The sequence below is a fragment of the Diaphorina citri genome, unplaced genomic scaffold, assembly GCF_000475195.1.
Source record: "Diaphorina citri unplaced genomic scaffold, Diaci psyllid genome assembly version 1.1 scaffold2222, whole genome shotgun sequence".
Classification (NCBI taxonomy): Eukaryota; Metazoa; Arthropoda; class Insecta; order Hemiptera; family Psyllidae; genus Diaphorina; species Diaphorina citri.
In genome coordinates this window covers 5,939-9,805 of record NW_007379647.1, presented here as the reverse complement: position 1 = coordinate 9,805, position 3,867 = coordinate 5,939, and the positions used below count along the sequence as shown (strand labels likewise).

Genomic DNA, 3,867 nt, shown 5'->3' with positions numbered 1-3,867 from the left:
AAAGCCGAAAAAATAAGCAGTTAAAACCAAACGTAAAAAGAAATAATTCCAGTCTGGTATCTTACATCACACTTTGGTACATATTAATCCAGTGGAATCGAACAATCTGGCATTTATTTTAAACTTTGGATTAAGCCTAACCCAGCGCTTAATCTAATCGGGTTAATATAAATCTCAAAGTATGGCACTGCGGATTTCATTATACACTTTGCCTAAAAACGCTAGGCAATACCTAGGTATTCTATGGAATGCCCGTATTATATAGATTGCCGGTAACACTTATAAAAAGTACATGTTAAAGTGTAGAGATTCCGTTATACATATTTTTGAAATTATTGAAAATGGTTACTCTCTGCCATTGAGGATTTTTTTTTTTAATGAATTATTCTTCATGTAATTACTTTTCGTTTTTAAAAGTTATTCATAAACAAAAGACATCTAGTCAATTCATGTCAAAATTAATTGTAGCCTTTTACAAACTGAAAATAACATGAGTTAAAATACGTGTAACCTGTAAATTTTGTTTTATAAAGTTGAATGTATGTGTAGACAATTGGTGGCTTTACCTTAGAAGAAGTACAAGAGATTATTAGATATATATTTTTTTGGTTAATTTTAAATTCATTTTATTTTTTTAATTCAATATCTTTTCTGTCAACCTGTTTGCCATAAATTGTGAGTACCATTTTTTTCTTGCTTTAATTTTAAATTTTTTGTTTAACCCTGGAGTCTAATACGAAATTCTTTACAACAAGATATTTGGATAGTTATTTCCAAAACAAAATTAGATTTTATTGTTGTCATTTGGTTGAATCTAGTCCCTCAATAATGATCCGATTTTATATATTTTTTGTTTTTCTAAGATTAAATTTTTGGGTAAATCTACTAAATAATGTTTCAAAATTTGGGTAAAGATTGTTCATTTTGATTGGTTCCAATGTAAGAAATCCCTGGAATCTTTCACCCCATATTATGAACAAAATACTGACTCCTTATTTTTTCTTGCTTTAATTTTAAATTTTTTGTTTAACCCTGGAGTCTAATACGAAATTCTTTACAACAAGATATTTGGATAGTTATTTCGAAAACAAAATTTGATTTTATTAAGTTAAAAATATAAAATTTTTATAATCCTCAGTTTAGACCATCAGTTCAATCGAACTGTCAGTTCACCGCCATTCACGATCAGTTTTAGTTTGAACTGTCAGTTAAAACTGATCGTGAATGGCTGGCCTAAGACCTTAAGTAGCACTGAAACATCATTCCAAACATATGATTGTCCAAAATTTATTTCAGTTCTTATTATTCTAAATCCCTTTTGGGTTTTCAATTATTATTTTCTCTTTTTTTTAATTTCAACCAATCCGATAGTTAAACTTAAACCGAGTTTTTTTTAAAGGTTTGACAGAGGGAACCGTAACTGCTATGGCCCCGGGCGGGAATCGAACCTGCGGCCTAGCGCTTACAGGGCAGACGCACTACCAACTAAGCTAACTAGGCTGGCAAACCGAGTTTACATTCTGACTGTGGACCCGGCCATAATTGGAATATGCTCTTTGTTTTTCAGACTCAGTGAGTCCCAGTCCAAGTCCTCTCTCTCACCACTCGGACTACGATTCAGGGCCGGTCAGCAAGAGGCCTCGTGACTCCTGGGCCACATAGCACCCAGCATTGTCTTCCAAGGTAAGTGGAGTCCGGGCCTGATACAGAATCTCATTTAGAATAGAATCTTCTCCTTTTTCTTCGCCTTTTCCCGTGTACAGACGGGGTCGGCGTTTTTCGATAGCCTCTCAATCAGCCCTAGGGTGATTGTGGGCTGATTGCTTTCGGCTGACATTTGGTTTTGGCGATTATTGGTTAGGTTTACATCAGACATCCTATGTATTGATATTATTTCTTATATTCGCACGTCGTGTCGGAAAGGGTTAACGCAGAGCCGTGGTGGTTCGGGTGAGTGTAGAGGGTGCATTCGAAGGCCAGCGTGCCGGGAAGGCTTAAAAATAGAATGAGGGAGATTGTAGCACGTCGTGTCGGAAAGGGTTAACGCAGAGCCGTGGTGGTTCGGGTGAGTGTAGAGGGTGCATTCGAAGGCCAGCGTGCCGGGAAGGGTGAAAAATAGAATGAGGGAGATTGTAGTTGGGAGGGATTTTTTAGTTCCCGAAAGAAATGAAAGAAGATTTTGAGTTTTCAGGGAAGAATTGAGGTAGTTTGTTGGTGAAAAGGTTGAAAAACGAGTTCCAGGTCCCGCAGTCTAAACAAGGTCTTGTGTATTTGGTACAATGTAAGAGTCAGCCTAGTTAGCTTGACGTCTTCCCAGTACCTTGTAAGCGTTAGGTCGGTTGTTCGATTCCTGCCCTGCGGGAAATTTATAACAAAACCTAGACAGATAAGGTTCGTTCTCGGAACGACGGAACGGCTGGCTATCTTCTCTCCGTTCTACCTTCTCTCTTCGCTTTCGGGACTATAAGACCTTGGCAGTTACAGTTCTCTATCAAAAAAGAAGAAAAAAAATAAATGCTGTGCAGTTTTGGCAACCCAAATTTTGGGCAGTTCATCAATCTCTCCCTCTCCTCTCTCACTCTCTCCCCAAATTATGGAATCCTGGCCAACAAAAATCATATTTTCCCCCATATCGATATTCGATAAGAAGAAGAAGAAGAAGAAGAAAAAAAAATCCGACAACACTGACCTGTAAAAAGCGGCCCGCACAGTGCGGCTCGGTGTACAGACGAACACACGAACTTGTCGACACGGACGACACATGATCGTCGAAATGTGGAGGCAGATTGCGGCACGTCGTGTCGGAAAGGGTTAACGCAGAGCCGTGGTGGTTCGGGTGAGTGTAGAGGGTGCATTCGAAGGCCAGCGTGCCGGGAAGGGTTAAAAATAGAATAAGGGAGATTGTAGCTGGGAGGGATTTTTTAGTTCCCGAAAGAAATGAAAGAAGATTTTGTGTTTTCAGGGAAGAATTGAGGTAGTTTGTTGGTGAAATGGTTGAAAAAAGAGTTCCAGATTTGCGGGAAGAATTTGGTAGCATGGTGTTCCAAGGCTTTCTACTGTGGTTCTTTGTTCCCGAGAGAGTTAAAAGAGAAATTCGAGGTTTGCGGGAAGACTTTGGTAGCATAATGGTCCAGGATTTTCCACTTTTCGTTAGGTTTTCATCAGCTGAGAGGGTATAAAGAGGAGTTAAGAAGCTTGAAACATTGATTTGAGGTTTGCGGAGTCTTGGCATTGGTTTTGATTCCTGATGGGGGTTTGAGGGCATGGTGGCCCAGGGTTGTTCACTTTTCCCTGAGAGGGTTGAAAAGACTGTTTGAGGTTTGCAGGAATGTGTCGTTTGCTGTGACTTCTCAGGATTTTTTGAGGGCATGGTGATCCTCGCAGAGCCGTGGTGGTTCGGGTGAGTGTAGAGGGTGCATTCGAAGGCCAGCGTGCCGGGAAGGGTTAAAAATAGAATGAGGGAGATTGTAGCTGGGAGGGATTTTTTGGTTCCCGAAAGAAATGAAAGAAGATTTTGAGTTTTCAGGGAAGAATTGAGGTAGTTTGTTGGTGAAATGGTTGAAAAAAGAGTTCCAGGTTTGCGGAAAGAATTTGGTAGCATGGTGTTCCAAGGCTTTCTACTGTAGTTCTTTGTTCCCGAGAGAGTTAAAAGAGAAATTCGAGGTTTGCGGGAAGAATTTGGTAGCATGGTGTTCCAAGGCTTTCTACTGTAGTTCTTTGTTCCCGAGAGAGTTAGATTAGAAATTCGAGGTTTGCGGGAAGACTTTGGTAGCATGGTGGTCCAGGATTTTCCACTTTTCGTTAGGTTTTCATCAGCTGACAGGGTATAAAGAGGAGTTGAGAAGCTTGAAACATTGTTCTTATATT

General features: G+C 39.7%; 1 long non-coding RNA gene across 1 annotated transcript; it reads right to left on the bottom strand.

Moving 5' to 3' along the window:
* Positions 1–853: 853 nt before the first annotated feature.
* LOC113471269 lies at positions 854–1,297 on the bottom strand. Its single transcript, XR_003394032.1, has 2 exons — positions 1,241–1,297; positions 854–991 (listed from the first exon to the last, which is right to left on the bottom strand). It is a non-coding gene; the product is annotated as an uncharacterized LOC113471269 (long non-coding RNA).
* Positions 1,298–3,867: the final 2,570 nt, after the last annotated feature.